The following is a 22,142-nucleotide window of genomic DNA, read 5'->3' as shown; positions in this document are numbered from 1 at the left end:
TTCATCCTAGTCAGCTGAGCGGCTGAGGACCCACCCTCTGAGTGGCTGCTCCCGCTGCAGGAGCGGACTGACCACCAGGGAGCAGCTCCTGCATTGAACGTCTGTCCCCTGGTGTCAGTGTGTGTCATAGTGACTGGTCAACCAGTCATTCTGGTCATTCTGCCATTTGGTCACTGGGCTTTTATTATATAGGATTGGTTGCCTCCAGTATACCCCCTACTGGGAATTGAGCCTGCAACTAGGGCATGTGCCCTGATTTGTAGTGTTATAGTAAACATATTTATGCATGCACCATCAGGCACTTCTGCAGTAAATCTAGATGATATATTACTAGAAGTTGAACTTCCAGGTTGAATTTTGAAAAATATTGCCAAATTGCTTCCCCTCAAAATTTATTTGAAACAACTAGTGTATGAACCTGCCTATTTCCCCATTTCTAGTACTTCCCTGGGACCAGGGCCAGAGGGGTCCCTGCCATGGGTCCCAAGCTGTAGGAAGCGCCATTCTGGCTCACCTCTGGGTATGTCCTGCCCACAGGGCTCTATGGGCTCTATGAGGTCAAGGGGATATGTCCACCTAGATCAGGGGTGGGCAAACTTTTTGACTCGAGGGCCACAATGGGTTCTTAAACTGGACCAGAGGGCCGGAACAAAAGCATGGATGGAGTGTTTGTGTGAACTAATATAAATTCAAAGTAAACATCATTACATAAAAGGGTACGGTCTTTTTTTTTTTTTTAGTTTTATTCATTTCAAATGGGCCGGATCCGGCCCGCGGGCCATAGTTTGCCCACGGCTGACCTAGAGCCTGCATCCTTCCCCTTCTTGACCATGCCCTGGGGTTCTGGAATCCCAGAATTTCCTTCCCAGAGAACCCTAGGCCTACTTCTAGGGTCTGCATAGGCCTCTTCCCAGATGTATCTTCCAGAGTCTGTATGGCTGGTACTCTCATCCCTAGGACCTAAGGTGGCCAAGGGGTGACTATGTATGGAGAGTAGATAGGGCTTGGATGTGTGGGCTGGGGTGTACACACACACACACGCACACACACACACACACACACACACACAGGCATAAGGCTCCTTACAGTGGGGTATGGACCTGGGTGGGGAAAGAAGGGGTAGGCTATGGACTAGGGCCTGGGAGCTGGATCTGGTGCAGAAGTCTGAGGAGTGTGAGAATTCTAAATTTGAAGCTGGCCTTTCAGGGTGAGATATTAAGTATTTAATTATATGATATGGGAGTGCATTTATATTGCTGCTTTAATCTTGCAAATGTTAAGGATAGGTCATTTCCAAGTTTTCAATCTCTGCAAAGCTATTGGTAAAACTGGTATGTATAACTATGATGGGCAGGTCATTAAAATTGGCAAGGTTGAGCACATTTACATATGTTTCTTAGCCACTTACTTTTTGATGCACTACCATTTTGTTTTGTTTTTAATCCTCATCCAAGGATATTTTTTCCATTGATATTTTAGAGAGAGTGGAAGGGAGAAAGGAGGGGGGAGAGAAAGAGAGAGAGGAATATCAACATCAATATGAAAGGGACACATTGATTGGTTGCCTCCCGCTTGTACCCCCACTGGGGCCAGGGATCAAACCTGCAACCAAGGTACAAGGTACGTGCCCTTGACCAGGAATTGCACCTTCGACCCTTCAGGCCATGGGCCAACACTCCAACCACTGAACCAAACCAGCCAGGGTTGGTGCACTACCTTTTTATATCTTTTCTTTTTTAATCTTTATCTTCTTCATTTATAATTTGTGTGTACATTAATTATCTCTGTTACATGTGTGGCATATGTGTTCTCCTCCCCTCTTTTTGTCATCTATTTTTTATTTTATTGAGGTAATTTTTTTTTGGCCATGTGAGGGTTTAAACATTTTCTGCTTTCAAATCTATCCATTATTTTTATTTTTTCTCTCTTTTAATGGCTGTTGTTTACATGCTATTTATATATTTTTCTAAAATCTGTCTTACTCTTATATCCCTTAAAAAAACCCAACTATTTATGCTTTTCCCCAAAAACATTTTGGATATTTATTGTTTCCTGAGCCAGTCAAAATTCAGTGAGAGAGAGAGAGAGAGAGAGAGGAGAAGAAGAATAAGAAAAAGAAGAAGAAGAAGAAGAAGAAGAAGAAGAAGAACAACAACAACAACAACAACAACAACAAAATTAAAGAAACAATGGCCAAAATGTTTCTAAATTTGACAAAAATTGTAAACTCACAGATCCAAGAAGCTCAATGAACTCCAAGGAGTAAGTGGTGTAGGCTGTGTGGTTCAGGGTTCAGGTGGCTTGGTGGTGGCAGAAGGCACAAGTACATCTTGCAGAAGGAGCTGTCCCTGCCACCACAGACTGATCACTAGCCAGTCTGAATCTTTAAGAAGGTCACTGCCTTTTCAGGACAGTCATTTGGCCTGGGTCTCAAAGACCTTTAAAACTTAGCTTGGAGTATCCAAAGGACTTGAGAGATAGAGCAATAGTCAGGAAGATTCTAAACGCCCTCTAAGGATTGAGGTTGCTATCGCTTTAAATGCATTGAGCATTGAGAAGAAAATGATGCATTTTTGTATGGTTATTTTAATAAGATAATAATTATCTACAACTTGGTGGCACACAAATTTGCATAGCCCTGGATTTTAGAAGCATTTTCCGAAGCCTTGTTTTAATTAATTTAGACCCATTACATTGAACTTTTTGTTGTTTCTGACCCAAACTAAGTCGTCACATTCAGATTAATTTCTCCTAGAAGAGAAGCCAGGCTATTATGTATGTACACATGGTGAGTCACTCATTGCTATTAATATTTGAGGGAGTATTATGTGCCTAAAATGTTCAGTGATACACTAGTGAATATAATATTTGAATATCAACTCAACATATGACTTCATCATTTCTCAGTTAACTGGAGAGCTCTACCTTTAGCCAGTTGGTACCACAGTTGGGGAGGGGGAGGGGTGTCGGACTCTTTTCTGGCTCTCCACCATGGCTTCTGTGTGTATGTCCTGATCACAGCTCTGGGGAACTTGAAAGGGCAGTTCCGAAAGTGGAGGAGTCAGGAGGGCATCGCCCTGGATAAAAATGATGGGACATCAGAACTGCAGGCAACCTTCAGTGTCACCCCAACCTGCCTGTCCATCTGCGCATGCAGAGTTGGAGGCTCAAGGAGGATAGGTGTCAAGGTCACACAGCTGGGCAGTGGCAGAACTAGGGGCCAGTTTTTTTACTTGGAAGTATTCAGAACTGCCGAACTGCTAATTTCTAATTAGACTCTAGAGCAGCGGTTCTCAACCTGTGGGTCACGACCGCTTTGGTGGTCAAACGACCCTTTCACAGCGGTCACCTAAGACCATCCTGCATATCAGATATTTACATTACAATTCATAACAGTAGCAACATTACAGTTATGAAGGAGCAACGAAAATAATTTTATGGTTGGGTCACAACATGAGGAACTGTATTTAAAGGGCCAGAAGGTTGAGAACCACTGCTCTACAGTGTAGGACAGCCGTGGGCAAACTACGGCCTGCGGGCCGAATCCGGCCCCTTTGAAATGAATAAAACTAAAAAAAAAAAAGACCTTACCCTTTTATGTAATGATGTTTACTTTGAATTTATATTAGTTCACACAAACACTCCATCCATGCTTTTGTTCCGGCCCTCCGGTCCAGTTTAAGAACCCATTGTGGCCCTCGAGTCAAAAAGTTTGCCCACCCCTGGTAGGAGTACTTCACAGCTTCGTCATTTTGACGCAGGCTGCAATTGAAGATCCAGCCTTTCAGAGAACCTTGAGCTGAGAATTTCTCCAGTTTCAAAGTCAGCAGCCAGACCGTGGGAAGGAGGAGAAGGGTTTAAGGCAGGGCTGAGATGGCTTTGTCAGACTCTGAACTAGTCCAGTCCTTCAGCTGGCCCTCTCTCCTGGGAGTCTCTGATGCATCCTTCCTCTGAGAGCTTATTAGTAATGCCCTGGAGGGCAGGGCAGCTGGGAAAGAAAAGGAGCAAAATCTCAAACCAAACAAATGAATTCCTCCTCAGGAGCTTGGGAAAGATGTGGTGAGAACAAGGCCTGGCAGATGGACCGAGATGCTTCTTCTTTGGAATTAAGGAGATAAGCTTCCTAGCCCCTACCCCCACCCATTCTTCAGCCTCATCTTTTCCGACTCTCTTCATTTCTACAAGCTCCTCCTTCTAGTTTGGGCACTGGCTTGGGCCACAGCTTGCCTCCTGTCCACAGCCTGCACCCCCATTCTGAGTCACGGCCTATTGAAGTGATCTGCCTCTGGGCATGTCCCAAGGTCCCCAACTGAAGCTGCCCTCGAGGGCAGTCCTGGCAGCTAGTACCTGGTGGCCTGGTTCTTGCCTGCCTCCTCCCCCTCCTCTGCAGCACCCACCACAGAGGGCTGGCCAGGCAGGTATGTGAGGGGTGAAGGGAAGGGCATCTGGGGGAATCTCAGGTTTTGGGCTTGGGAGTCTGGGAAGGAGAGGAAAGTGGGGGAGGGGAGGAAACATCTCTGAGGAAAACGGATAATGACAGAGCTGGTAGACAGAAGTGAAAGAAAGAGAAATGACTCTAAAAGTGATTATGCTCCCGTTTACTTAATTGAGATTTTCTCCTTTTTCCAATAATATATTGTGTTCTGGGAGATGCTTGGGAAGGAAGACCCTGTTGTTCAAAATATCTCTTCGAGGGGCCTGCAACTATACCATTTGAGACTCCTTTCTTTGGGTCTTGAAGGCTTTTTGGTCTTTGAGGCTCTTTTATGATTTTGTAAAAAGCTAATATGCCTCCAGAGACTGATTTCCCAGGGACCTCTGAACAAAGGCTAATGAACATGGACCGAACTTCCTGGCCACTCTCCTCTCCTGCCACTTACCCTTCTCCTTCTACTTACCTTCTCCTGTCCCCCTGTCTCCCTGCCCACAGACTCCAGGCCACAGTGCAGCTCCCTGGACCACAGCTATTTCCAGTCATGCTGGGCTTTTTCACATCCAAGGGATATAATATTTGCTGTTCCCTATGTCTGGTGTACCCTTCCTCATCTCAGCCTGTCCAAATTGTACTTAAACATCACCTCTGCAGTATTCCTACCAAAAATGTTTAATCTGGATCCAATCATGAGGAAACAATCAGACAAATCCAGATTTTTAAAAAAGATATTTTGTGTTGATTTCAGAGAGGAAGGGAGAGCTAGAGAAAGATAGAAACATCAATGATGAGAGAATCATTGGTTGGCTGCCTCCTTCACACCCCCCACTGGGGATCAAGCCCGCAACCCAGGCATGTGCCCTTGACGGGAATCGAACCCAGGACCCTTCAGTCCGCAGGCCAATGCTCTATCCACTGAGCCAAACCAGCTAGGGCCAAATCCAGATCTTTAAACATTGTACAAAACAACTAGCCTGCACTCATCAAATTGTCAATATCATGAGAGACAACTCTCCTCCCCAAGGGCAGGGAACTGTTATAGATTCAAAGAATGTGAAGAGACATGATAACTAAATGCAAGTCATGATCCTTGATTGGAATCTTAATGTAGAGGAAAAACTATAAAGGATGCTATTGGGACAATTGAAGGAACTTGAATATAGATTAATTAGATCATATTATTGTTATCAATATTAAATTTCTTGAATGTGACAATCATATTATGGTTATGTAGGAGAATTGCCTTGTTCTTTTGAGAGATCTGCTGAAATATTTGGGAGTGATGTGTCATGATGTCTGCAACATACTTTCAAATGACTCAGCAAAGTGTATGTACTATATGTGTATGTGTATAAATATAGAGAAAAAACACATGTGACAAACTGTTAGCAATTCATGAATCTGGATTATGACTGTATGGGTGTCATTATACTCTTCCTTCATCTTTCCTGTAAGTTTAAACTTTTTCAAAGTAAAAATTTGGAGGAAAAATATTCTTTATTGTTGACTCTGAGATGCAAAGTAGTCACCTCCTCCTTGTAGCCTGCTCCTTGGCCCCAACCTGAAGGAATATCTCCTTCTTCCAACTTCCCAGAACCTCATGGTTTTGCCTATTACATTATCTGGCCCCAGGTGCCCCGGAGTTGAATAAGCTGCAGTGGTGTCAGACCCTCTCCCGGGGCTGTGGGCACCTGGAGGGCAGTGGGCACAGAGATCTCTGGAGATGGAGACGTTGAGAAGCAAGACTTGCCGCATCCCAGCTTGGCCTGCGACCAATCTTCCTGTGCTCTAGGCCTCTGAGTAAGGGCCCTTTCTGCTGCTGTTGGGTCCTGCAGCAGGAGGATCAATTTCAGAGCAGAAGGATCTATTTCAGTGTTGTTTCAGAATCTAATCAGGGTTGCAGGCCACACTGGGTGGGTATTTTTGTCAGCGTTCTCCTAAGGAACAGAACCAACAGGATGTGTACGGATAAAGAGGGGGAGAGGGAGAGGAGGGAAGGCGGGGGGGGGGGGGGGGGGGGGGGAGAGAGAGAGATTGATTTTAAGGAATTGGCTGACATGATTGTAAAGGTTTTACAAATGCAAAATCTGTAGGCCGGCGAGTAGAGACCCAGGGAAGAGTTGCAGTTTAAGGCCAAAAGCGGTCTGCTGGCAGAGTTCCCTCACCTTCTGGGTAGGTCAGCCTTTTTCAATTAAAACCTTCAATTGGTTGGAGGAGGCCCACTCACATTATGGTGGAAATCTGCTTTCCTCAAAGTCCACCAATTTCAATGTTAATTGCTTTCAAAAACACCTTCACATGAACATTCAGAATAATGTTTAATTGAATATCTGGACACTGTGGCCTAACCAAGTTGACTTACAAATTTAACCATCACAGTCTACTTCTTGTCAGCTTGGCACCCATACACATCAGCTTAATCATACTTAATCTCCAAATAAAGCCAATAAATAATAAGGGCATAATTCCAGCTAAAACGATACAACTATCCCATATACAATGGAAAATGGACTAACCCTTTCCCCAGAAGAGACGGCAAAGTCCTTGTTGTGTTTACTCTTCTCCTTAATATCCCATAATTTAAATACTATGATGTAAAGCAGGGGTCTTCAAACTTTTTAAACAGGGGGCCAGTTCACTGTCCCTCAGACAGTTGGAGGGCCGGACTATAGTTTAAAAAAAAAACTATGAACAAATTCCTATGCACACTGCACATATCTTATTTTGAAGTAAAAAAACAAAACGGGAACAAATACAATATTTGTATTTGCATGTGGCCCTCGGGCCGTAGTTTGAGGACCCCTGATATAAAGTCAACAATACTATGATATACTAGTATATGATATAAAGTCAAAACATCTCATGTTACATAATAAGGTGATAAGAGAAGAAAGAAAACGAAGATATCACACACCCTCCTCCCCCCAAAATAAGGAAGGAATACTCATGACATTGCAATCGTTGTTTCTGTAACTGGTCACATGGTTGTAGCTGGTATTTATAATTGCTTTTTCCAACTGCCCATTCCATTGTCCCTTTGCCATCAACTAGTCATGGTTCTTAACCTGGTGGGGTGACCCAAACCTTCATTCATGAAAGGTCTAGGCCAGGGGTGGGCAACCCCTGGCACACGTGCCAAACATGGCACGCCAGTAACTTTTGCTGGCACGCGAAACCATCTTAGAAAAAGAAAAGATTATTCAGGGCATTAAAGACTTGTCCGTGAGCAGGAAAACAGTTAAGGATAGGATACTTAAGTTGGCGAGTAATACTGCTGAACAATTAACAAAAGATTTGTCTTCATGTCAATTTTTTCTATTTGTATTGATGAAAGTACAGACATTACATCATCATCTAGGCTGGCCATTTTTTCTCGACTTTGTAAAAGTGATGAAATATGTGAAGAGATGGTTGCCCTTCTAACTCTACCTGAGTGTACTAACGGGGCTGAAATATGTAAAGCAGTTATGAATGAATTCTCTTCTCGACAAATTGGTATTTCAAAAGTAGTGTCCATCACCACTGATGGTGCTTCTTGCATGACTGGTGAGAAGGCAGGTTTTGTAAATCTGTTTGCGAAAGAAGTTGGTCATACACTGATAGGTTTTCATTGCATCATACATGAGGAGGCTTTATGTGCAAAAGCTGGCCTGAAGGAACTGCAGGAAGTGATGCAAACAGTTACCAAAGTTGTTAATTACATTTCTGCTCGGACTTTAAATAAAAGACAATTTCAAGTTTTACTGAATGAGGTAGAATCTGTGTATAAAGGACTGAAAATGTACAACAATGTTCGATGGCTTAGCCGAGGTTTGGTTCTGAAACGATTCGTTGAATGCTTAAATGAGATAACGCTCTTCTTGAATAACCAACATGTTTCTTACCAAGAATTGTCTGACGCCACGTGGGTTTCTAAACTGATGTTCTTTGCAGATTTTTGTGAACATTTGAATGACTTAAATGTTAAATTACAAGGAACTGGCAAGACACTTGATGTTATGTTTGGTTACATAAAGATTTTTGAAAAGAAACTGGAAGTCTTTAAGAGGGATGTGGATGGTGAGAGATTTAGATGTTTCCCAAACCTCAAGAGGCACATCAAAGACCTCCCAAAAGATGACAGAACAGACTGTCAAAGCCTTCAAAAGCTGTTTTTAAACATCATCGAGTCAACTATTGAGCAGTTCTTCTCAAGATTTGCAAAATTCAGAGAACTGGAAGAGACAGCAAAATTCATGAGGTTTCCAGACAGCATGAAACTGGAGGAACTAAACTTACAAATGTTTTCATGGATAGACATGGCTGACTTTGAAATGCAGTTGATTGAATTTCACTGTAGCTCAATTTGGAAGCAAAAATTTATTGACCTTCGAGTTGACTTTGAAAACATTGAAAAAAAGCGATTAAAGACAGGGGTACCAGAGAGAAATGTCGAAAACGAACTATTGAGGACTTGAAATGCCATTCCAGAATTTTTTTTCTGTTTAAAAAACTTTGCAACAGCGTTACTCTTGTTTTCATCCACATACGCTTGTGAATCTTTGTTCTCAGTGATGAATTTTGTTAAGTCTCGTAATAGGAGTAGCCTGACGGATGAAAGTAGTAGCTCGTGCATATCTCTGAAGGTCACGAAATATAAACCTGATGTAAAATCTCTGTCATCAGTGATGCAGCAGCAAAAGTCCCACTGATAATATCAAATGGAGTCATAAAGTTTTCTGTCGGACTATCAGTGTTTATGTATACATTAAAAAATAAATGTATTTTTCATCACCATATACTGTGTTTTTGTCGCTCAAATGAAATTTATTATTTCTTCAAGGTTCTTCACATACGTATACCTTAAGAGATATCAAGTAGGCATGACATGTTCTCAAAAAATTAGGGTTGGCACGCAGAAGAATTTTGAGTCAGAGATTTTGCTGGTTTTGGCATGCACTCACAAAAAGGTTGCCCACCCCTGGTCTAGGCCATTAGCTGTCCTGCCGGAATTTGGTTGTTGTAAATTTCCACTGACTTTAATCACAGGGTATAGTAATATTAAAAGATGCCCTAAGGGGGCTGTATTCCAGATATACTTCCCCTTACCGCCACTGTGACGTTCAAGGGGCATGATTTGGCCCCATCTTCTTGCAGCTGAGCCGGTCCAAAGTCGCTGGCCATTTTGAAATTTTTCTCAGGTCCTGATTCTGCATTATGTTTGACTGAATATCTGGGCCTTGTGGCCTAACCAAGGGACTAATCCTTTCCCCAGAAGGGGAGACAAAGTCCTTGTGGTGGTTACTTTTCTCCTTGATATCCCATAATTTAAATACTGTGATGTGAAGTCAGGACACTCTCATTCTGTTCAGGTCAGTTCCTGTGCTCGTTTATGCCCACACATATCTGGCAGGGAGAGCTCCAGATGGAATTGGCTGGAGCTGCCCTTTGGCATAATTTTTTCTTATGTGTCCCCAAGTAGTGGCACCTGCCTTTGACCCTCTGCTTGTCAGAGGGCCAAATTCATAGACATTTTAAACTTAAAACAAATAGTTACAAAGCTGAACTTTGCCTCAGTGACAAACACACAAACATTCAGAGCTCTGAATATTGTATTGTATCATTAGTTGGCTTTGGTTAGCATGAGTGTGAGAATTTCCCTTCCCAGCTAAAGACAAGCATTGAAATAATACACACAAAGCCTGGGGGAGGTCTCCTGGGGTGTCTTTTTACCCCCTATTAACTGAGAATTAAGAAGATTCCAGGTGTATCTGGCTTGCAACTTGCCTGAGAGGATCCTGCGTGCTGAGCGTGCTGAGGGAGCCTTGCTACAGCCTGCCAAGGTAAGAGAATGCTGAATGTGAGAACACGCAGCAGTAGTCTTGGAAAGAGCCTGGTGTGAGAGGACGGGGTTGGTGAGGAGCAAATGGCCCTTTGGGAAGAGGTGCTGGCAACCCAAAACAAGAGGCAGCAGCTTTGCAATTCAATTTCCCTTTTGAAACAGCAGGCTCTGTTCCTGGTAGAATAATCAGAAAATATAAATAATATACATTCATTGGAAAAATATTGAAAATATATTAGATAAGCATATAGCTCTGTATCCTGGTTTTTAAAAGTTTATTATAACATATTCCATATTCTTTGAAATAAATAGAATTTGAAGTTGAGAATATGAAATCAGATTTAAGAGTTAAGAATCTTGTCCCGTGTTTTTGTCTTTCAAAGTTTGTCTGACCAATTAGAACCTATAATTACTTTTTCTATTGAGGGCATCAGATCATGGCACATGTATTGTCCTCATTGAAAGAAGTTTCCATGTAATTTCTAAGCAATTCCAACTTCTGTTGGATCACTCACAGAAACAAAGCCCAACTGGTTACCAAAATTCTGTATTCCAAATAGCCTTGTAAATGTGGACCGTCATGCTTGTCTTTCAAAGCAAGAACCATAAGACAATTGGTGGTGTGCTTAAAAACGTCTTAGTAGTGGGACAGACTTGGGTTGACCTGTCTCTGCCATGTCCCAGCTGTGTTGCTATGGGCTACTTATTCAAGCCCTCAGAGCCTCAATGTCCTCAGCTGCAAAATGGAGATAGTCTTGGGCTGCTTTTAGGACTGTTGCAGAGATTAAGTGAAATAATGCACACAAGGCACCTGGCCTAGTGTCAGGTGCACAGCAGCCAGTCACTAACTGCCAGATTGTGTTACTGAAGACAGGAACCTGTACCGGGATAGCATGGCTTTCCAGAACAAAGCCCAATGCCTGGCATAGAATAAAGGCTCAATCCGTGTCCACTGAAGGAAGGAAGGACGTCTTATGGGTTGCTGTAGTTTGGGGTGATATGATCAGAGATGGGGACGCAGTTGTGTGTTTGTTTTATTTCTTTTTTTTACCTCCCTATATTCTCCCCTCTTTAAAGATCCTAATTACCTCAAAAGAACTTTGCTTTAATTTCTAGTCTATGACCCCCAACTTTGTGGCTTAAACATTTTAAGTAAATCTGTAAGTCAGGAGACAGAAAGGCGGTGGGGATGCAGATGCTGATATAGCTCCTCTTTTTCCCTTAAGGTCCCAACACTGGTTTTCTTACTCATTCACTTCAGGGAAAACATTGGGCCTCCAGTTCTCATATTGGTGGAATTCAGTATTACGGTCATGTGAAGATCATGGGCTCTTTTCAGCACACTCGATTCTGAGCACCACAGCTGTTTTAGAATAATGCGTTGGGCCTTTTCTTTCCTTCACTGTCAATTATAGAAAAAGCCATTTGGTGCTTCTAAAATTCTGCAGGTTAAGGGTAAGATTTCTTCCCCCCACCCTTCCATTTTTTTAAGAAAAAGAAAACTCAATTGCATCAAGAAAAGCAGAAAACCTGTGGGTTTGGTATAGAAGTAGATGGTGTTCTTATTCTCTATCCCTCAGCAGAACTCAGCATTGCACAGTTGGGTGGGCTCCTGGAGGGCTTCGAGGTGGCGGGCTCTCGGCAGGATTTCCCTGTTCCATCTGGCATTCAATGCTTAACACTGAGTGGGGAGAAGACCAGGGACATTCAGAAATGGGGCAGGGCCAGATCTAGCATGGGAGATGGGGCCTAGGAAGACAAGGCAAAGACTAGCTTGAGCTGGGACTCAAGAAGGAGGTGTGCTAGGAGGCAATTAGGAGCTGATACAGGGACAGGAGCAAACAATGTGGCTCTCTGGGCAGGGGGATCTTCTGAAGGCACTACATTCCAACTGAGTCTTTTGGGATGCTACCACTTTACAAAGCCTGTCCTGAACGCCTGTCAAAAACCCCTTTTTTATAAGACTTACAGGAGACTTCTAACAATTCATTAGCTTATGTACAGATCCATTTCCCTCTTTGAAGGCAGGGAGTAAGGGCTCTTTCTCTACCAAACCTAGCTTGGTAAAAATTCAACACCACCTTCTTAGTGTTGAAAGGAGACGAAAATGTACTAAGTACCTAAGACCCTGGCCTAAGACCTCTTATCCAGGCAGAGAAATTGCTTTTGTGGTGCAATGGGGAAGGGGGGAAGGAAAGGGCTGAGGAGGAGACAAAATCTTGGCATGGGCCATGCTGGGAGGCATCTGGGTTCCACACTGTTTCTGCTTCCACGTTCAATCCCAGAACTGTTTTCCCATTTTCAAAGTGAGCAGCCAGGACCTTGAAAGGGTTGGGGAGGTGTAAGGTGGGGCTGAGAATGGCTTTGTGAGACTCTCACCCAGTCCAGCCCTTCAGCTGGCCCTCTCTCCTGGGAGAGTATGATGCTGATACAGGAATGGGAGCAAACACTGTGACCCTTTGGGCAGGGGGATCTCCAAAGGGGATTTTGCCTGTCTCAGAGAGCTTATTAGTGATGCTCTGGAGGGCAGGGCAACTGAGAAAGAAAAGGAGCAAAAGCTCAAACTGAACAAATAAATTCCTTGTTAGCAGAATTGATTTGGTGAGAATGAGGCCCGGAGGGTGGACTGAGATGCCTCTTTTGGGTTAACGAATGGCTTAATCTGGGTTCCCTCAAACAGAGCCTGAACAAGGACTTGTATACATACAGGTAGGAGAATGAATCCCAAGGAACAGGAGTGATGGACTCTGAAGAGCCAAACAAGCAAAGAGGGAAAGACAAAGGCAATCCAAGGGTGCATTATTGAGTTGATCGAGATGGACACTACCATGGGCAACTGGGGCTCCATCATCTTAGGAGCTATATAGAATGTATCTTGGAATCGCCCACTAGAACGGAAGGGTGGAGCATTTCTCCCCCAGCCCCTGCCTGCCTTGGTCAAAGTTGGTCCCATGAGGTGTTTGTTCCTTGCAGGGGTCCCAGGCTGCCGTGACAGAGAAGCCCTGAGGCAAAGAAGATAGGGGGTGCAGCTGAGACAAGGTGCTCTTGGGTTACACCTGTATGCAGCTGGTTACCTCAGGAAAGCTGGAGTACAAAGATAGGTCAGCCACAGGAGGAGTCTGATATAACCACAGGCAGTTCAATCATTCTCTTCCTGTCTTCCATGAATAGAACTGTATTTCCCTTTACTTCTCAGTCCAAAGTCAGGACCTATGGTTTTCCTACTTGCAATATTAATTCTCCTGTAATTAACTGCTCTTCCAGCAATGCATAATCCTAAAAGTATAACCTGGTGGCTCAATGTAGCTCTTCGTTATTATTGATGGCCATGGAATAGAGTAACTCCTTTGAAACACTGCACTGAAGCAGGTATTCTGGCTTGAGTCTGTCTGTGAAATGGGTACAGAGAACCAAGTGCATTCTCCCTCCATGATCGTCCCAGTAGTTTTCCAGGCTGTATGGGTCAGGAGCTGGGGATGAAGAAGACACAGCCTTGAAGAAACTCATGGTTTGGAGCTACAGCCCGGATAATTTCCTTTTCTCCTCAGCCTGTTTCTTATTCTGGAGACTTGGCGGGGGTGGGACAGCCTGTCCTCTGACGCTGTCCTGTTGACACTCTGGGGAGCTGTGCTATTCAACTATTTTTAAACACCCTTCGGAGCAAATCTTTAAAAAACATTTCATCTGATCAAAAGACAGATTTAAAAACCAACCAGCCCTGGTGAGCTCTAAAGACAGCAAGCACGCCCCGGACCTGGAAGGAGCCTCCTCCTCACCAGGGTGTCCTCACTTCCCGAAGCAGCACCTTCTCTGGCCTGGGCGGGTTCCGGGAGGGCGACGGCTGTGAGATGTGCGCCGGGCTTAGGTCCGAGCCGGACTGGCTGCAGGGGGCGCCTAGCAGGCAGCTGGGCGCTAAGGGCTGGGGGGACGCTCTACCCGAGCTGCCAGGCCAGACGCCCCAGCGCCTAGAGAGCTGGCGCGGCAGCACTCCCCGCCCCGGCGACTCCCGCGGTCGGGACCCGCCTGCGCAGCTGGAACGCGGGCGCCCTAGGTGTCTAGGCGCATCCGGGTTGCAGAGGCCGCCAGAGTGCGAGCGGGTAGACGGCCTTTGAGAAGGAAACGGCGGCAGCGCCCCCAGGAGCGCGGGTACCTGTGCAGCGCCGGATTAAGGCGAGTGCCTCAGCGGAACCCTCCACAGGCGGCGTCCCTCCCCATTTGGTGTGGGGTCAGAGGAAGGGCCCGAATCTGTTCCGCCGGGTGGGGCGCGCCCGCGCCCTCAGCCTGGTTTGTCCTTGTGCGGCCCTTTAGCCGGGTTTCCGGTTTGCGGGTGGGGAAGGGGGCCTGCAGCCCTGCAGGCCTGCCCTGTGGCCGCGGCGGAGTAAAGGTAGGAAGATGGACTGATCCCGCTCAGACCCGTCTCAGCCTCTGATGGCCCCTACCCGCCGCCCGCCGGGCCTTCTGTCCACCCGGCGGGAGCCTCGCCGGCGTTATTAGGAATGAGGTGTTCTGCAGGAGGCCGCCCAGGTTGAACAAGCGGCCCCAAGGCTCCCAGACAAAAACCCTCGCGACTCATCGTCCCCTGCTGCCTCATTTTACATTAGGGAACCCCGGCCCCAAGAAGGAAAGGAACCCGCCCAAGGTCACATTGTAGTCCTGCTTCCAGCCCGGGCTACGGGCACCGCGCCCTTCTCCGCCGCCCTTCTGTTCTGCCCAGCACCCCTCCTCTTCCGCGCCTTCCAGGAGGCTCTATGGTCGCGGGCGCGGTGAGCGCGCCCTCCCTTCCCGCTGCGCCCTTGGGAAGGATGCTAGACGGAGGTCTGGCCGCCGGTCCAGCTGCCTTGAGCACTAGCCAAGCCGGCCGTTGCTGGAGTACAGGACGGACCACAAGACCGGGGCAGGAGGAGGGCCGAGGAAGGTGGGGGCGACGCGGTAGTAAGCTGGGGATGCTGGAGGGGGTGGGGGATGGGGACGGAAGCCAAGGGGTGCGTGGCCGGAGTACAGTGGGGCTTTGTTTGGGCGGTGCCGCTTCAGCCAATGGGAACGCGGCTCCGGCCGAGCCTCCTGGTCCCCCCGGGTCCGGTCTCTTGCCGGCGGGAAGGGAGGGTGGCCCCGAGATTGGCTGAGCCGCACCGCGTGGAGTGGCGGCGCCTGCGCGCCTCCGGCGGCGCGCGCTTTGCTGCGCTCGGGCGAGAGGGGGCCTGGGGTGCGCGTCCCTGTCGGGGGAGGGGCTGACGCTGCTCGCGTCGTGGGGCTCGGCACGGTTTTTTTTCCGGCGGGTCTGCCAAAATCTGAACACAGTCAGCTGATGCGGAGTCACCGTCTAACCCTGCGAGGGCACAGGCAGGAGGGGGCCGCCTTTAATCCTCCGCTGCCGGGATCCTTTATGACGTAGCGAATGTACTTTCCGCCCAAGCGTTTGATCCCGCCCCTGCATAAGGCTTACACCCCGGGCTGCTGCGGGGGAAGCGGACCTTTGGAATGTGTGTAGCTTTCATATTCTCTCTCAACACACTTCTATAGAGCGCCTGCTTCCTGTCAAGCACCAGAGTAGATATTCTGTAGGACCAGAAATCAATGATACAACACGTGAGTCCTATCTGTGGGGGCACTCTTGGTCCACTGGGGCCTAGTGGTTAGATGGGGGCTGTGGATGGTTGTAAACAGAAATATATTACATATTACCCTCCCTAGGTAAGTGCTGTTACAGAGGTACAGAAGGAAGGCGGGAAATGCTAATTTGGGGAGAGATTATTTTTTTTTATTTAGGGGATCAGGAAAGACATCTTGAAGCAGGTATCAATTTGAATCAGTTAGGACTTGGTCAGATGAAGAAGTCAGATTTGGTATGGGATGAGCAAGGCCTGGAAATTGGAAAGTGCTTGGTGAAGGTGTAGCAAAGGGTATAATGAGTAGGTGAGAAAAGTCTAGTTGGAGATAGAATTTGGAGGGGCCGGTGAGGATCAGAATTCCCAGCTTGTATACTCAGATTGGAAACGTGGTAAGTACTTATGAATTGAGTGGCCCCTTCATCCGTCAGTTGGACTAATGTCACTTGGACTCATCTGCACCAAAATCTTGAAAATATCTTTGATTCTTTCTTCTTTCACATCCTACATTTAATTTGCCAGCCAGTCATAGTAGGCTCTACTTTTAGACTCTGACCACTTCATTATGTCCTCATTATAATATTAAACTCTCCTGCCTGAGGCGCAGATTTTCCACCAGTCTTTAATATGTAATGTATGTATAGGCATGTTTTCCAACTGCACATGCGCAGGAATGTTCCCACCTGCACATGGAATTTTATTCATGATTTCCCTGAATAAAGATGAATCTGATCCCTTATCTCGGGACATGCCACTTTGGGAAGTGAACCCCTGGTGTGTCCTTGCTTGCTGGCTTGCAATAAAGTTTATTCCTTTTCATCAAATCATCTTAGAGTTGTCTTTTGGCTGACAACTATTGAGTAACTGGACCCGGTTCCCTTGGGTAAAAAATCAAGAAGTACAGAGGGGGAGGCCCCTGTTCCTCTTGTCATTATAAGATCTACATTGTGGCATTCTCAGAATATGGAGCAAATTTAAAAATTAATAATAATGATCCGAGAAAGAACCTGCTTTCAGTGTGTTTTAGCCAATATCGTTCCGGCTACAAGTAACAGAAACTTTAAGCTGCTTAACCAGCATGTACAGAGCTGGAGGGCAGGAGTGCAGCAGGGCCTCATAGGCAGATCTGTCTGTCAACCGCTGGTTGGCGTCAATTCAACACCAAGTTTGGGGGTGGGGTGAAGAAAGAAACTTTATTCAGTGCAAGCAGCTCAATTGTGATATCGTTCAATTATGAAGCAGTACAGCTGTTAGGAGGCCCTGGAGTGAGGCAGCCCTGGGGCCAGCCCCTCTCTGGTGTGGCAGCTCTACTGTGTTCTGGCTAAACAGGTCAGTGTTTCAGCCTCAGCTGAGGAGAGGCAGTCTTTTTGACTTCAGTGAAAAGGGAGAGTATGCTTCCAGAGCCAAGGGGGAGCTGACTTATATAGACAGAAGTCCGCACTCCCGGTCCCTGATTGGTCTGGCCTAATGCAAATGAGGACTCCAAATTTTCTGTTTGATTGGTCCAAGAAGCCCTGATTGGTCAGAATGGAGCAGCTCTGATTGGTTGGTGAAGATGCTGATGGGGCAAATACTGAGCAGCTCCAGTTGGACAGGGAAAGCCTCAGTCCTATTGGTTGAAATAGGATTCCAGAAACTCCTTTATAAGGGCTGGCTCAGAGGCAGGTAGTTCAGTTCAGGCTTCTCCCTAACCTGCAGTTTGGATGAGAGGCCCCTGTGTAGAAATGGCTGCCAGGCTCTGTTTTTGTTTTGTGTGTGTGTGTGCGTGTGTGTGGTTTTCTTTTTTTTTAATTGAGCCCAGTTAGCCTCTGGGAGCCCTTCTTAGTTGGTATTTTCTTTCTCAGGATCCACCTGCTGAAGGAAGCTCTATTGTTTCCCTCTCTCTCTCTCTCTCTCTCTCTCTCTCTCTCTCTCCTCTTTTTATGGACCCCTGTGCCTGGCTCTTCTCTCTTTCTCTGCAGATTGGCTTTTTCCATCTCTGTATCTCTGTGGCATAACTGCCCGCTTCCCCACTCCAGCAGCCAGATCACATGTCCCTGCCCTTCAGAGGCTGATTTGCATTCTGTCACAGTGCCAGGGGACAGAGTGATTGGTTCATCTTGGGTCGGTGTCTCTCCCCGACCCAGTACCTCATACCTGGGAGGAGGTCTCACTGTCCAACTATAGCTGCAGTGGGTGAAAGGCAGGTCTAAGAGCACAGGGATCAGGTGAGCAGGAGAGATCACTACAGAGAGTGTTTGTGAAGTGGTCTCTGGGGAGAACTGGCCATCACCTACTAGTAAGTCTAATCTGGTGACTAGAGTGTCTCTCAGACTAATCCAAGTGTGTTAGGTTTGCCTAACTAGGCTCTCTGTTAAACACAGGTACATAAGAGTCACCACAGTATTTATGATAAAACTAGAGACCTGGTGCATGAAATTCATGCACTGGGGGGCAGGGGGTGTGTTCTCAGCCCAGCCTGCACCCTCTCGCAGCCTGGGACCCCTCGGTGGACATCTGTCTCTCAGTCTGGGATCCCTCTTGCCGTCTGGGACACCTCGCTCCTTACTGCCTGCCTGCTTGCTGCTCCTTAGTGCTGCCTCAGAGGTGGGAGAGGCTCCCGCCACAACCACTGCGCTCGCCAGCTGTGAGCCTGGCTTCTGGCTGAGCAGCACTCCCCCTGTGGGAGTGCACTGACCACCAGGGGGCAGCTCCTGAGTTGAGCGTCTGCCCCCTGGTGGTCAGTGTGCATCATAGCGACTGGTTGTTTCACGGTTCAGTCGATTTGCATATTAGGGTTTTATTTTATAGGATGGTAGTGAGAACAATGTCCACTATATCATTTGATGTTCCTAGATAGTGCTTTTAGACTTTTGTTCCACAGTAGTTATTTTTCTAAGGATTAACAGGCATCTTTTTTGAACGAGGGCTTTAAAACTTGTCAGGTTGCCTTTTGTGTGGCCTTGATGCGGAATATAACACACTTTGGGGGGGGAAGTAGGGGGCGCTAGCAATCTGAATCTGTGCCAATAACCTGCCTTCTAAGGCGCACTCTTGCTAGCGGATAATTAACTCCATTGATACCTGTCCTATCTGGCAGAACCTGTTTCCCAGAAATCTGCCATTTTACAAAGGGGCCATAAACAAAGAATGTAACAGCTTAGCTAGAGGAGGGGGGTCACTGGCACCCCCCAGACCAGGCATTTAGATACAGTCTAACTTCCCCATTCTAACTGACTCGGGAGGGGCTGTGGAAGCCCACCACAAAAGCCTGGTAGTTAGGAAACAGGTAGAAAACAAAGAAACCAAAGGGTATAAAAGGAAAGCTTCCTCCATATTCACTCAGTCAGGATTTGGAGAACTGACCCCCTGAGTCACTGTACTAGTACATCTGAAAATAAATGGGCTTATCCTGGATCTCCGAGTACTCCCTGTGTATTTTTCAGTCACCTGGTAAATTCTGTAACAGCCTCAAGGAAGCCCCATTAACTGTGCAGTTAGCATGCATAGCTGAGTTGAGCTGGAACTTTTAGGCAAGATTATAATAAGCAATCAGAAGGGAAATAGCCGAAGGATAATATACATCTATCTAGTGAGGGACCTCAAACTCAAATGCCCACAGTGTCCAGGCAGTTAACAAAGGCAGTCTGGGTAGGCTTAAGATAGTAAGTGAAAACTATTTGTATTCTGAGTTCAAGCATCATGTAGTTGCCTAGTTACATTGCCTTTTAAGACACTAGACTGGCAAACAAAACAGCCAAGTAGAAGAGAGGCTGCCTTTGCCAGACATGGGAGTCTCACACAGCTTGCTCATCTTATGGTCCTTAGTGTGGGGTCCCTACATAGGATGGTTCCCTGCCTAAACCCAGCTTGCCTCTCCAGTGGGACAGGGCCTTCCCTTCCCACTTGGTAGTGCCAAGGCGCATCTAGACTTCATGTCCAGAAACAAGTGACTTCTATTTCCTGCCCAAGGCCTGCTGCCCGCATGTTCCTGTTTCTTGATGATGTTCCACCTCTTCTGAGTATGTCAGTACTGGGAATGTCTGTCCCTTGCAGGGACACCTTGACCCTGTCAGAGGGCAACAAGGGAGCCAGCATCAGGACAAGGATGCATGCTGGATCCTCATGCTTTCCACAGGTTACCCATGGGCTATGCATTGCAAATGGAAAGGAGGTGCCCTTGAGAGCAGACCCAAATGTTCTTAGTGTTAGATATGTTTCACCCAGATTATAGATTGATATGTGAGCATTTTGAAATAGTATCTTATAAACTTGGTTGCTGGGAGTCAAGCCCCCTGTGCCAAGTCTCCCTGGGGTAGCTAATTGAGTTCAAGGCTAAGGAGACTATCTTCCAACCCCAACAGCTGCTCTGCCGTTCTTCAGCAACTACCTCCCATAACCATTTCTGATTCTAAACCAAAAGGCAAGTGAGTGGTATTTCAAGTTTGAGAACTTAGTATTTACAGAGAATAAAGCCCAGCACAAGGCATTAAGACAGTGGTTCTCAACCTTCCTAATGCCGCGCCCCTTTAATACAGTTCCTCATGTTGTGGTGACCCCCAACCATAAAATTATTTTTGTTGCTACTTCATAACTAATTTTGCTACTGTTATGAATCGTAATGTAAATATCTGATATGCAGGATGTATCTTCATTGTTACAAATTGAACATAATTAAAGCATAGTGATTAATCACAAAAACAATATGTAATTATATATGTGTTTTCCGATGGTATTAGGAGACCCCTTGAAAGGGTCGTTCGACCCCCAAAGGGGTCGTGACCCACAGGTTGAGAACCGCTGCATTAAGATGACAAAGGACCCCAAAGAGTATGTGGGAATCCCACTGCCTACAGTATTGTGTTTGGAGTGAAAATAGCAACACGTTTAAGAAACGTAAGAAAAGAAGAAGAAAAAGATCTACAAGCCTGCCATTCTGCATATAAGACACAATATTGTGAATAGTACATTTTCCAAGTTGGGTGAGCTTTTGTGCACTTTAAAATATTTTGATTCTCGCAGCACTTTTAGATATTGCTGACTCTAAGGAAAATAAAATTCAAAGCCACAAGTATTGAGCCTGAGGGATGGAAAGGGCTTTAATTATAGACAATTGGATTTGAAATCACCCAGTGGTGGTGACCTCAGACTCCAGTTCTGGTAAGAGGAGGTATGTGTTCGGCCAGATGGGTCACCCAGTTAAAGGATCGGAGTCTAGCTTGGGCATCATGGGCATGGGCCTTCCATGGAGGGCCTATCGGGATGGAGGGGAGTAGGGTCTGTGAGCACACAGCTTGTCCCCACTCAGCAGAGATTCACTGGGGGCCTCCTTGGTGTCAGGTTTCTTGTAGACATTTTGGGGGTTGGGGGTTCAGTGGAGAACAAGATGGACAAGGTGCCTGGACTCACTAAGCTTATGACCTAAAAGGGGAAGAGAAAGTAGTGAAACAAGGTACTTTTGGATTGAAGAGTGATCTTATAGAGAGAACCTCTGTGTGTTGCATGGGGGATTAGGGGACATCCTCTGTGAAGTCTGAAGGGTCAGAAGGACTCAGCCATCTGGACTGAGGAAGAACAAGGGCCAGGACCCTGAGGCAGGAAAGAGCTTGGCATACGCCAGAAACTTCCAGAAGGTCAGTGTGGTTACAGTGCAGAGAGCACAGGGGAGGGCGGTACCAGACAAGGTTAGGAAGGGAAGCAGAGGGTGTTTCAACAGGCATGGGAAGGAGACTTTTAGGTGAGGAAGTCACATAATTTGACTGCAGTGCTGGCAATGGGGTGTGGTGAGTAGGAGCAGGAGGGGAAGCCGAGCCTAGAGATCCCTGTTTGTTTTTCTTCTCTGAGGATTAAACAGATTAAACCTCCACCTGTTTCCTGCAGTGAACTTGCAGTGGTTGGCTAATTAGTGAATTTACTACAGACCTGTTGGCCCAGTTAAGTCTGGGTGACAGCAAAGGGCAGGGGAGGAGCTGCCTTTCAGGCAAAGGCTTGTACTGGTAAGAACAGTATATAACCAACCCCAGGCAGGTGTGCAAAGGAGAAGCTGGGACAGCTCACCCGGATAAGAGCAACATCTCTCCACTGTGGTTGCTTCGCTTCACTCCCTCCCATCCTCCCCTTCCTTCCCTGAGGCCAGGAGGAATTATTATCACAATTGACAGGAACAGGAAGGCAAACAATCTACACCCTCATCCACACTTAATAATACACAAATAGTCACGGTGCTGAGGGGACCTTCAGGAGATACTAAATCTACTGGGCCTTGTTGCAATCAGGTTGATTTAACCTTGAGAGGTGGTGGTAG

General features: G+C 46.4%; 1 protein-coding gene across 5 annotated transcripts in view; it reads left to right on the top strand.

The window, feature by feature from the left end:
* The first annotated feature begins 10,083 nt into the window (after positions 1 to 10,083).
* Positions 10,084 to 22,142, top strand: part of BDH1 (3-hydroxybutyrate dehydrogenase 1) — a 32,299-nt gene continuing 20,240 nt past the window's right edge. Inside the window, exon 1 of one of the 5 annotated variants that reach the window (XM_070406519.1) lies at positions 10,084 to 10,254. The gene's annotated coding sequence lies outside the window, so the exon portion shown is untranslated. Of the gene's footprint in view, positions 10,255 to 14,209; positions 14,424 to 14,565; positions 14,638 to 15,072; positions 15,169 to 15,771; positions 15,840 to 22,142 lie in introns of those variants that run through there. The other 4 variants (XM_070406517.1, XM_070406518.1, XM_070406520.1 and 1 more) reach the window with 4 other exon arrangements.

This window comes from Myotis yumanensis, unplaced genomic scaffold, assembly GCF_028538775.1.
Source record: "Myotis yumanensis isolate MYYU_CA2020_CCGP unplaced genomic scaffold, mMyoYum1.0.hap1 SCAF_2, whole genome shotgun sequence".
In the NCBI taxonomy this organism is placed as follows: Eukaryota; Metazoa; Chordata; class Mammalia; order Chiroptera; family Vespertilionidae; genus Myotis; species Myotis yumanensis.
The sequence above is the reverse complement of the archived record's forward strand: the minus strand, read 5'-3'. Positions and strand labels throughout refer to the sequence as shown.